This window comes from Typopeltis vanoorti, chromosome 2 (assembly GCF_054136105.1).
Source record: "Typopeltis vanoorti isolate ZY-2024b chromosome 2, IOZ_Tvanoo_1.0, whole genome shotgun sequence".
NCBI classification, from domain to species: domain Eukaryota; kingdom Metazoa; phylum Arthropoda; class Arachnida; order Uropygi; family Thelyphonidae; genus Typopeltis; species Typopeltis vanoorti.
The window spans coordinates 91,734,724-91,748,344 of record NC_143550.1 but is presented as its reverse complement, the minus strand read 5'-3'; the positions used below and the strand labels follow the sequence as shown (position 1 = coordinate 91,748,344).

The 13,621-nt window shown below is 34.2% G+C and overlaps 1 protein-coding gene across 1 annotated transcript in view; it reads left to right on the top strand.

Moving 5' to 3' along the window:
* The window catches only part of Itpr (Inositol 1,4,5,-trisphosphate receptor), a 1,112,489-nt gene that overhangs the window by 541,674 nt on the left and 557,194 nt on the right, over positions 1-13,621 (top strand). The window lies entirely within an intron of this gene.

The window sequence follows — 13,621 nt, the reverse complement described above, 5'->3', positions numbered from 1 at the left end:
TTTCTGATCAAGATTCGACTAGTCATCATTGATATCGTGTTTCATGAAGGTGTGCACAAATTCATATGGACAGAAGACATGTGCTATAAGAAAAGTATTATCGACTTTGAAGTTAAAACCATTTAATTTTCAGCACAATAAAATGAAATATTGTATTACAAATAGAAATATGTAAAAAAGTTATATAAAGAATCAAAGTTGAACAGCTCTCAAAGGTGAAATATATATTCAAATATATAAATTTTGAAACCTTAATTTATTTAGCCAGGGAGGCATGTCGTTAAGTTATTTGCAAGGATTGCTATCTAAACTCAAGAAGTTAGAGGCATATTGAACTAGTAAATTAGCAGTAACCTTGAAATAATACCTAGAAAAATGTTTAAAAATGTTAAACTGTGTTTATAAGTAGCTAAACAAGTCATGGTAAGACTTTGGTAAGAATACAAAAGGTATATATATATATCATGAAAGTTGCAAAATGTTCTTGAGACTATTGAGAAAGCTTAGAAATGGAGGAAAGAGTATTGTAAAAGGCATCAGAGATGATAAAGAGATATATGAACTGAAGATAACGATTATTTGATGGCTAGAGTTATTATTTTGAAACCTTGCTAAATTAAACTGGTAGTGATGGAACCATGATAGATAATGTACAAGAGAAATGCAATGAAGAATGCATATCATAAGAGTGGAGAATAGAGACGAATGAAGGGATTAAGCATCAAATCTGGAAGAATAAGGCACAGTAGAGATAACACAGGATGAACATTGGTAATAATCAGTTGCATGAAGAGTACAAAGATCAGGCTAGGAAAGTAACACAGTAAAGGCAACAAAAGTGCAGTATAAGCAGAAATCATCCAAACAAGCCAAGAAAATTGTAGTGAGTTCTTTCAATATGTGCAAGTAGAAGAAAGAATGACTATGGGAAGATTGTTAATGACAACAGTAGAAGAACTGTTGGTAAGAGAGCAGGAGCTATATGAGGAATTAAGTAAACCTAAATAGGTAAACTGGACTTGAAAATATATCACTGCATGTCTTGAAAGAATACTCTAAGGAATTAACAGCATCCTTGGCACATATGTTTAACCTGAGTCTTGTAAAAGGAGGGAAAATTGTCCTCTTCACAAAGGGGAAGGGTGGCATTAAGTATACAAATTATACTGTCATAATAATAATAACAACTCAGCGCTTGAGTTAGAAAAAGTTGTCAAAATCCTGAAATGTGGAAAAGCAGTTGGAGTAGATGATGTTCGACCAGAAATGCTTAAATATGGAGGTGTAAAAACAGGGCTTAAATTAAATGCGCTACAGTTCAACAGGCCTGGTCAGAAGGTCTAATTCTGGATGACTAAAGTAGATATCTTATAGTCCATCAGGAAAAAAAGGGAAATAAAACAATATGTGAATTGCAGAGGAATTTCTCTGTTGACTTTTCCCAATAAAATTTTTGCACCCATATTTCAGAAGTCTAAGAAAAAGTGTGGAAAAGAAACTTGGATGAGACCAAGCTGGTAGCAGGCCAAGTAGGTATTGTCAGGATCATATGTTCACTTTAAGACAGACAGTTAAGAAATCATGGGAATATAACAAGGATCCATACTTAAGTTTTATAGATCTGAAAAAAAGCATACAACAAGGGGCTAAGGGAAAATCTGTTCAAAATTCTACAATTATATGGTGTAAATGGGATGTTATATAAAGTAATATATGTCTGCCCTTAAGTTGCAAGTTAGCCAATTAGAATTGAAGAAAGCACAGGAAGATTATATGATGTAAAATCAGGTGTAAAATGAGGTTGTACACAGTTTATGCTCTTTTCATCATTGAATCAAAAAGTGAATGAAAATTGAATCGAGCCTAATATCAAATTTGAAGGTATTAAACTGGTCTCTCTACTTTATGCAGATGATATTACTTCTTAAATAAATTCATTATTAATTTCAAGTTGTTTGATGGCATTTCAAATCATGTTTCCTAATTATGAGACAAAAGTGGTGTTTGATTTAACCACACAACCGTCCATATCGAAAAAGAAACAAATAAATCAAAACCAAATGGATATAAAAATGGTAAATGACCTGTATTGGAAAGGAAACTGAGAATATGGATGCTGAACATATTTGATACCGGCAGGTAAAGTGGAGGAGTTAGTGGATGTTATAACTGATAGGAAATTAGATATTTTAGGTTTGAGTGAGACAAAAATGGATGAAAACATGGGAAGTGGAACTTATGAGGAGACGCTGTGTTACAGAGTTTTTTTATTTATTTTTTACTTTAAGCCAAAACCAAATGATGAAGGACAAAGATTACAAGATGCTGCCCAAAGGTGAATTTGAATAGCGCATGTTAACCAGCTGTAGTGCAACTAGTACCTTTGTGAATCAGTATGCTGACAAACGGCAAGCTGAGAAGCTGTGTTCTTGGGTTACGTGTATTTTTGTAACATCATGTTTTATTGGTTTGGTTATTTTCTTCTCAAACTGAAAGGACAGATTTTCAGAAGCAAAAAATCTGTATATAATTTTGCTTCAACCTCAAAAAAAAAAAAAAAAAACTCAGAAATCCTCCAAAATGCTTAAGGAAGCATTTAGTGGTGATGCTATGAGCCAAAGCAAAACTTCTTTGTTGTATAAATGCTTTATGGATGAATGAATGTCTGTCAACAGTGATGAGTGTTTTGAATTGTTAATGAACGCAACACCAAAAAACATTGCCAACGTGTGCGAAACTCTCCTGCAGATCGTCGGCGAACTATCCATGATGTTTGTAAAGAACATCATGTTGCTGTCTGTAGGAAGCTCAAAGATTGAACCAGAGATAACTCCATCTCTAAGGTCATAACCAAATGGAAGTTGCCAAATTCACTTTGGCCAAAAAAAGCACATCAAGTTTACAACAATGTCAAGTTAGCGTTTAGGTTTTTTGACATCCAACACATTGTCTTCAAGGAATTTCCCCCTCCCGTAAAACTGTCAGCAGCAGTTTTTACTGTGAGGTTTTGAAGTGATTAAGGGAGAGCATTTGACACAAATGTCAAGATAATTGCAAAAATGATGACGGCCCACACATCACTTGTTTTGACAGTTCCTAGCTTCTAAAAACATTACCATCTTTCCTCATCCCCCCCCCCCCCTCATTCACCTGACTTTGTCCCCGTGTGACTTTTTCCTATTTCCCAAGATGAAAGGCTATCGTTTTGACACAATTGAGGACATCCAGGCAGAATCACAGTAGGTGCTCAACATAGTCGCATTTGAATTGAGAGATGCATGGAATCATGGAAAACCACAAGATCACTGTATACATACCTAAGGGGACTACTTTGAAGGAGATGGTGGAAACTAGAAGTTAAATATGGTCAGATTCCCCAAACTTTTGAGAGCGCCTCATATCAGATTTTTTCATCAGAAATTATTTCAAAATTTGAAATACCAGCTTGGGTTTGGGGGAGAGGGGGGGTCAAAGAATTACAAGTTATAGTTAGGTTAGTTAAAAAACTCCATAATACATTATTTTATCCTTGATTGAGAATGAAATGGAGATCACAAACTTTTTGTATATGTCCTTAAGATGTGTATGGAGAATAAACGTGGAAACAAAAAAAGGGATGGAAAGCCAAAGCTGTGGATGATATTGCACACTAAAGTAAGAATTTGTGTCTTGAGTCTAAGTCCAAAGGCCCATGAGTTCATTACAGATAATGTAGATGAGAAATGGAAAATTTTTCAAGATGTAATGGTAGGGACAGTAGAAGAGATGCATGGAAGAACAAGTGGTAGCAAAAAAGGAACACAAAACATGCTTGTGGAATGAGAGAGTTTAAAGAAACAGTTAAGTTAAAAAATATATATATAAATAAATAAGCTTTTCATGTGTTCATAATGAATAGATCAAATGATGATAGAATTATTTATAATAAGAGAAAGAGGCATGAAAATATATAAATAAAAAATAAAGATAAAAAGCTAGGTTGAATTTGTATATAATTTTGGAGGAAGATATTAATGGGAATAAGAAAATATTATATGGATTAATGAAAAATAGCAGACTCACTGAGGAACCAGGTTGTTTAATAGATAGAGATTGAAATCTTGTAGCTAGTAATTGAGAGAGAGAGAGAGAGAGACATTGAGATGACATGGCAACATTATTTAGAAAACTGATAAATAAAGATTAAAGTCATGGTGAAATAAATTAGCATGACTATAGGGATGAAAGAGATAAGAAAATAAATTGGCAGAGGTTTAAGTAGCATTATAACAAATGAAGAACAGAAATTAAGTGGCATAAAGAAATTGCCTGTTGAATTGATCAAATTACTTAAATAATTGAAATTGTTGTGTGACATCTTTATCCTGGAAGAAGGTGATATTTGATGATTAGTGTGTGTGTGTGTGTGGGGGGGGGGGAATCATCATTTCAATACATAATATATAGGAGGCTCAAGAAGGGAGTGTAATAACTATAAAGAAATAATATTACTGTCACTCTGCAAAGATTTATGAAAGGATAATGACAACAAGAATAAAAATAAAATAGAGGATGATCTAGAAAAAGAGCAGTTTTGTTTAAAAAAAAATGGAGTCAACTGTTGATCTGATTTTTTCTGTAAAGGAAATGATAGAGAGAGACACTGGGATTTGAAAATTTTTTTGTTTTGGTTCAATGGGAAAAAAGTTTGGAAAAGACAGGCATATAAAAAAGAAGAAGAAGAGTAAGTGCATGTGTGTGTATGTGTTAAATGTAAGAGTTGTGTGAAGATCTTATCTCCATAAGTCCTCATGTTACTTCAAATGTTTGGGTTCTGTTTTTTTCCTCTTTTTATGTTTATTGCTATTTTCTCATATAGACTGTAGCATGGTTTAATATATGTATAGATAACTACTTTTTATTCTATGAAAGAGTTTATCTCTATCTGTTTTGTCAAATGCTTTTTTTTTTAATCTGTAAATTCTAGATGCACTTCTAAGTGCTGAATTCTTTTCTTTTCTCTAGTAGTATTTTGAGAGTAAATATAGGATCTATGTAGGATATACTTCTTATCCTTCTTTTCTAAACCCATTTTGTTGTTCATTTAAATTTTTTTCGAGAATTGATATTGTTATTCACTACTTTGGCATTCATTTTTTAACCCGTGTTTCATAAACTTTTTTCTATATAGTTTCATAGCTATTCTTATTTCATTTTTTTAATGAGAATTTATTGAGCCTCTGTATGACAACTTTCTGAAGCAGCCCTAGAAAGAAGAAATTTGAGAACTCAGAGAATGTTAATTTTATTGCAGCATCAGAATCATATAAGGATGTGACTTTTACCACTAGTGGAACTAAAAAGTTGGAAATTATGACAGACTCCAGAGAATACTATGTTTGGTCCCATGGTATCTGAATGGTAAGGATATTAGCAGTGCATGGGAAGCTTTGAAAAGAATGTCCAGGTATCTAAATATGTCCCTAAAGCTTGAAGAATGAATGAAAAAAATTCAACAAATTATTGAATACACGTGCATTTTGAAAATGACTCCACTTTTCCTACATAGGAAAAATGTGTTCTACACTGTTATTGCTTACAGAGCTAGTTTAAGATCATAGGTGCACTTTTGAGTAATTATATTAAAGAAAATGATAATAAAATTATGTAAATGCTACCATAATGATGCAAATCAGCATAAGCTAAATTGCCATCTGTGGCTGTAATACTTATCTTTACCTTTTCCTCCAATACTAATATTATCAGACAAAGAAATTCAGCTCTCACCTAATAACAATTACAAACATCCATGCCTGTTGTGAGTTTCAAATCCACATCTCATTGGTGGGAGAAGGTATGCTATCTAGTCAGTTGTTAATGACATATTTCTGATTACAGTTTATTTTTGAATAGTGCACAAGAGAAGTAATTAATTATGTATTTCACTGAGAGCATCCATCTATATATCCATATATATATTATCTTTTTATTTATTTTTTTTTGAGTAAAGAAGATTAAATTTAAAATTTCTTAATGTCATAAAATACTAGTATTGGAGGAAAAGATAAACACTATAATATTGAAGCTGGAGATGGCAATTTAGCTTATGTTGATTTACTTCATTATGATAGCATTTCCATAATTTATTTTTATTTTTTTTATTTTTTAGAGGGACCTGTGGCATAATATAATTATTAAAAACAACCTGTAAGTCCACAGTAATAACTTTCATTAATAAATAAGGTAGATATTTCGTACTAAAAATAATAGTACATCTTCAGTGTTACAAACAGATAAGAATAGAATACAAGTAACGAATATTCGGTGGATCACCTATTAAAATATAATGTTGTCGCGAGCTAGGAAATGAAATAAATTAATAAATAATTAATATTTAAGATAATTAGTTTTTAATGATTACTATTACTATTATTATTACTATTATTACGGGCAACTCCAGGGAATCATTAGACTCATCGAGGGAGGCCCCAAATCATATTCATCACAACTATTCGACATTCATACAGTATCTCGCCTTAAACTCATTCACTGTCACAGCATCCACCACAGACTCAGGGAGCGCATTCCACTCATTCACTACTCTAAAAGTAAAGAACCCAGCTCTAACACCTTTACTAACCACACTTTTGCTCAGTTTCCATGGATGTCCCCTAGTCCTCCCACAACCAGCCCTGTTCTCAAAAATATCTTCTGAATTAATTTTATAGAAACCCTTCAGTAATTTGAATGTCGCAATCATATCTCCCCCCCTCTGCCTATCAACCAATTTTTGCAGCCCACAAATCCTCAACCTGTTCTCATAAGGTTCATTCCACAGACCTGCTATCATCTTTGTCACTCGCCTCTGGATCCTCTCCACCTCCTCCCCATCAAGAAGAAACCTAGGTGACCAAATCTGAGCACAGTAGTCGAGATGGGGTCTTATCAAGGCTCGATACAGAGGAACAATAACGTGCTTGTCTCTGCTTGTCAATGTATTCTTCAGCAACCAAGTGATTTGATGAGCTGATTTGGCCACTTTTGCGATGTGTCCCCTGAATTTCAATTCCTTATCCACCAGCACTACTAAATCTCGTGCCTCATCAATTTCCTGGAGCACGGTTCCACCAATGCAGTAAACTGCCGCCAATCTTTTCACCCCAAAATGCATAACCTTACATTTTGCCACATTAAATTGACATCCATTCTCCTTAGCCCAGACCTCCAATCTATACAAATCATCCTGCAAAATTTTGACATTATCTGCATTCACTATTGCCCTACCCAACTTCGCATCATCCGCAAACAAATGAACTGTTCCTCTCAGATCCTTTCCTATATCATTTATGAACAAATTAAACAGCAGTGGTCCAAGAACAGATCCTTGTGGCACACCACTAGTCACAGGCTGTCTTGTGGACTCTACTCCTGAATAAACCACTCTCTGATATCTCTCCATCAACCACCCTCCTATCCATCTCCATATGCTGCAATTTACTGATTAGAATTCCATGTGGTATCCTGTTAAAGGCCTTAGCAAGGTCCAGTGGAATCACTGTAAACCCATTACCCTTTTCCAGTTCAGCCGTCACTGTGTTATAATACGTGAGCAAGTTACTGAGGCATGACCTACCCTTCACAAAACCATGCTGTCCTCGATACAGTATCCCATTTTCTTCTATCCAATCTTATATTTTCCTCTTGACTATTTTCTCTAAGACCTTGATAATGATTCCTGTTATGCTGATTGGCTGGTAATTTTCAACAGCAGCCTTGGGACCACCTTTGTGCAGCGGAACTATTTTCCCCTCTTTCCACCCCCTTGGGACTGACCCAGTCCTGAGGCTCAAATTAAACAAAATGGTCAAGGGCACTGATAATTCTTTAGCCGCTTCATGTACGACACGAGCTGGTATACCATCCAATCCCACAGATGTATTGACATTGAGGTTCTGTAATAGACTAGTTACCTCTACTTCATTCATCACAATTCCAGTATAAGCTGTTGGTTCTTCCATTCCTGCAAAGTCACCATTACATAAAATAAAAGTCTCCCAAATCTTCGAGAGAGAGGCAATCATTTCGATTTAAATTCGGTCACTCTAAAAAAGCTTCACAACTTTCTTTAAAGAGGCGTTCATATTTGAACCTGCATCTATGAAGTAGAATAGCTTTATCCCACTGGATATTATGGGTAGTGGTAATACTGTGTTGTGCAAAAAATGTTTGTTGAACAGAGAGTTTGAAGTTGGAATTGATCATCATATTATGAAGGATAAAAATTAATAGCACCTTGAAAAGAACAGTATGTAAGAAAGTTTTAAAAAGAATTAAAGTGGGCATCTTTTACTGGTAAAATGTAGACTCAATCGTACAATCATTATTCAAGAAAAAATTAACGAGTTTAAAAATGAGAACCAAACCTTGGAGTTTCAGTGGCAGACTCTACAAAAAACATTGATTGATTCATCTAGGAAGGTATTTTTATGTGGCTCCCACCTTCAAAAGATTTATTTGTAAACCTATGGTATATTCATACTGTATGCCAGTCTTCAATAAGTTGGGCAGTGATCTCACACAGGGCAATGAAATTCATCTCTCACCTAAAGACATCCAAAACGTCCGTGTCCATATGAGATTTGAACCCACAGCCTGTTGGTTGGAGAGTAAATATGCTAACCACTCACTCAACTAGGCTGGTGATAAAAGGATAAAAAAAAAGGCCATGGTGGACACAAGCAGTTAAAGAACCAGTCCTACAAAAGAAGAAAGCATACTGAAGTTCATTTAGTGAAATGTAGTGAAAAAATGCATTCAGAAGGTGGCAAAATATACTGAAAGCTTAGAAATGGAGGAAAAGAGTATTGTAAAAGGAATCAAAGGAGATAAAGGTGAGATGAAACTGAAGATAAGGATATTCTAAATGTCTAGAATAAATACTCTGAAAAGCTTGTTAAATGAAACAAGCAATGACAGAATAACTGTAAAAAAAAATTTCAAGAGAAATACAAATAGGAGTATTTAGCAAAACATGAGGTAGAAGATGCCATGAAATGTGGAAAGGTAGTTGAACTTGGTGATATTCGACCAGAAGTACTCAGTTTTGCAGTGGTTATACTGCATAATTCAAAAGCTTGGTCAGTAGGTCAAATTCCAGATGATTGCAGTAGATCTCTACAGAGGGATTTCTTTACTTAGTGTTCAGGATGAGATTTTATTATTATCTGAGACCTCCAAGGAGTCAAGGACTCATTGAGGGAGGTTGTAAATTACCCAACTATCATACCTTCCCTTAAATTCATTTACACTAGATGCACTCACTACCCCTAAGGGCAAATTATTCCACTCACTCACTGCTCTCTGGGATAAAAACCTAGCTCTTACCCCCTTTCTTGACTGAGAACAACCTTAACTTCCATGGATGCCCCATGTTCTCTCCCCGCCTTCCATATAACAAAAAATTTCATCATTTGAAATGCTATAACACTTGTTCAAAAGTTTATAGACCTCTATCATATCGCCCCCCTCTTTTTCCTGTTAACCAGAGTCTGCAATCCATATACTCACAATCTATCCTCATAATCTAAATCCCATAATCTGGATATAATCTTTGTAAAACTCTTTTATGTATTATGTATGCAAACATCATGAGAAATGTGCAAGAAAAATTGTGGTTGGAGAAGAACAAGCTAGATTCATACCAAATAGGCAGTTTTGAGGATCAAATTTTCATTTTAAGACAAATAGTTGAGATATCATGGGAATATAACAAGGATCTGTGATTATGTTTAGTAGATTTCAAAAAGTCATATGACAAGGAGCCTAGAGAAAAGCGTTTCAAAGCACTACAGTTATATGGAATAAAAGGATCATTATACAGAGCAGTACACAGTCTTTAAGTTATAATTCTGTGATTAGAATTTAAGGAAACAGAGTAAGAAGTTTCATGTAAAATCAGTTGTAAAACATGGGTACATATTATCTTCACTATTATCAATCATCTATATGGTGATTCCTTCAGTTGAATATATTTATATGGAATAAGAGAGAAATTAGCTGAAACCCTAAACTTAAAGTATACAAAACAGTGTTCAAACTAGTGTTAAGTTATAGATTTGAGTTGGATTGCCCTAAACAGATGAATAGTAAAAATGAAGATATTTAAGAAGGAACCTGACACTGTTTGCATTCAAGAATCTGTAAGCAGGACTAAGATGGTGTGGTCGCTTAAACAGAATGAGTGTGTGATACCAAGATATTAGGATAAAGATCCAGATTAAGATTAAGATCTAAGAAGATTGATTCAGTCAGAAATGCCTTAGAAGATAAATGTTAATTAAAAATTAAAATAAAATGCCTCTTCTCTCCATTCACATAGAGAGAAGAGGCAAGGAATAAGAAAAATCTCATTGCCTATGTTATTGTTGATAGTGATGTTTTCTCCCTGGTGCAGGACACCAAAGTGTACAGAGGATTTGAAATTGGAAGTGATCACTATTTAGTCTTGAGCAAGATAAAATTGAATTTCATATTGAAAATAATCATGTCTAAGAAAGTTTTAAAGCGAATAAAAGTTGAGCAGCTCTCAGATGTGAACTGTAGACTAAAATACACAAACATTATTCAAGAAAAAATGAAAGAGTTTGAGAACAGGAACCAAACCTTGGAGGTTTATCAGCAAATCCTGAAGAGAAAACATTGATTCAGTCAGACAGGCATGTGGTGAGGTTGTCTGCAAGGATAGAAAAATTAGAACTCCATGGTGGACACAAGAAATTAAAGAGGCAGTGAAGGAAAAGAAGAAAGCATATCAAAAGTTCCTGGCAAATAAGTCAGCTTTTGCTCTTAGAGAACAGAGACAAATGTAAGAAAGCTAAACACTGTGCAAAACTAGCTAAAGTCATGGGAGGACATAGAAAATAAATATCAAGAAGGTGGCAAAATATTCTGGAGGTTGTCAAAGAAGCTTAGAAATGGAGGAAAGAGTACTGTAAATGGAATTAGAGATGATAAAGGTGACATGAAAACAGGAGAAAAAGATATCCTTGAAGTATGGAGTAATTACTTTGAAAAACTGCTAAATGAAACACGCAGTGATGACAGCACAGTGGTAAAAAACACTGACCAGTTCAAAATGCAGTCAGGAATACATATCCATACTTGAAGTAGAAAAAGCCATCAAAGGCTTGAAATGTGGAAAGACAACAGGAATAGATGATATTCGACCATAAATGCTGAAGTATGATGGTATAAAGGTTTTACAGTGGTTGCACTGCATAGTTCAGAAGCCCTGGACAGAGGGACGAATTCCTGATGATTGGAGTAGAGCTCTAATAGCACCCATATATAAGAAGAGAAATAAAACTGAATGTGAGAATTACAGAGGAATTTCCCTACTGAGTGTGTTCCTGGTAAGATTTATGCAAGTATACTTGGGAAACAGTTGAGAAGAATTGTGGAAGAAAAGTTGGGTTCAGGCCAAATAGAGGCTGTCAGGATCAGATTTTCACTTTACAACAAATAGTTGAGATATCATGAGAATATAACAAAGATCTATATTTAAGTTTTGTCGATCTGAAAAAGGCATATGGCAAGGTGCCAAGAGAGAAGCTATTTAATATTCTTCAGTTATATGGTGTCAATGGGGCATTATATCAAGCAATACTTAGTCTTTATTTGAGTTGTAAGTCAGCAAGAATTGAAGGAAGTACAGGAAGATGGTTTAATGTTAAATCTGGTGTCAGACAAGGATGTACATTATCTATATGGATCACATTATGAAGGAAAGTAGTATTAAACATGATATAAAAATTGGAGATGTTAATGTCAGCTCTTTGTTTTATGCGGACGACATTATACAATAAGGTACAGAAGCTTTTGCAGTCTGTGTAATATATTTCTCAACAAATAGTGCAATTAGAGATAGCTGGAATAAAAAGGTGCTAAGTAATGAATCACATGTACCCCTCTCACAGAAACTAGGCTGTATAGATGCAAGCAAAACCATATATTGCACCGGAAGCACAGTATCTAACTAAAACTCTTGTCTAATTTTTCAATTGCATGAAATAAGTGTTTGTTTGATTGCATTTGAAATTCTCGATGTCATTATGACAGATCACAAAGGCTTACTTTAAATAAAATTCTATTACAAATTGAAACATGCCATATAATGCTTGTGTGAGTTCCCCTTCCAGCTCAAATACAAAGATGGCAATAAAAAATCAACCAAGGATTGAAACTTTGTGTGAGTAGAGTTGCTGGTAATGAGAAGGTCTGTCGGAACGATAAGCGACACTCCGTCGTGAATGTCTTAAAACTAAGAAATATATAGTGAATGTTGTTATGACAGATGTATGGAATTTGGTTGAAGAGAATTAGCATTTCAACTCAAAAATTGTCAGTTCCATTTGTCTTTAAAGGTTCGCGTGATCTATTGTTAATACCACACCAATAGAATTCATGTCTTCATAGCTGCTCTCTCCTGTAAAACAAAATTTAACTTGTACGTATTGTAACAATTAAAAAAAAAGGTTGAATAATTTATAAGCATATAAAAGGATACCATATGTAAATCGTTGACGTGCCAGCAAAATTCTCGGGCGTGCCATAGGTTCTCCACCAGTGTTGTACGATATTGTTATATATCTTAAGAGTAGTTTCAAATACTACCGCTCTAGCGCTACGATCTTATTTCGCTTACTATGACAACAATAGTTGGTTGTAAAATTATATACATATATTTTTCTATATAATAATATTTTTTTATATAATAATTATATTAATTTATATAATAATTTTAAAAAATTAATTTTCTTTTTTCAATTTTTTGCGCTTTGCGGGGCCTTGTGCCACTGCACAGTTCACACACCCATGAATACGACCCTGGATATGAGGGTCCTGAGAAAGATTGGAGGTGTGAACAGATGGAATCAAAGGCAATATCATATTAAAAACAAGGATATTAGGAAAGAACTTGACTTTGTCGTCATCCAGGAATTTGTTAGCATAGCTAATCTCAGGTGGTATGGTCACTTAATCAGATTGGGCAAGGAAAGATTATCAAAACAGGTGTTCTCTGCCAGGTTGGCAGGAAAATTACCCAGAGGAAGACCAAGATATAGGTGGATTGATAGGGTATAAAAAGTGCCTTAGACGATAGAAATATAAGATATGATAATGTTGGAGTCTTGACAAGTAACACTGATTTGGAGGAAAATTGTAGATAGGAATTAGTAATAATGTAAATTTTCATGTAGTACTATCATATCCTGTACACCCCTTGAGGGTACATGGCTGGAATTTGATGATGATAATAAAATGTTAGATACAACAATATTGGAGTGCAGACAAGTAATCGACTTATTTTAAGGAAATTTGTTGATAGGAGATTAGTAATAATGTAAATATAATCATGTAATACTGTCATATTTTCCTTTTCACCCCCCCCCTTTGATGGTTCATATCAGAAACTTGCTGATTTGCATATTGTTTATAACATCAACATCTTAAATAGCATAAAGTTACCTCACAAATTTCAGATGCATAATAAATTTTTATTGATAATACTATATTCTATTTTACTACAATCTTGTTATGTATGCGACTTATTGTAGTTCTGTTTTTAATTTTAATTTTGCTC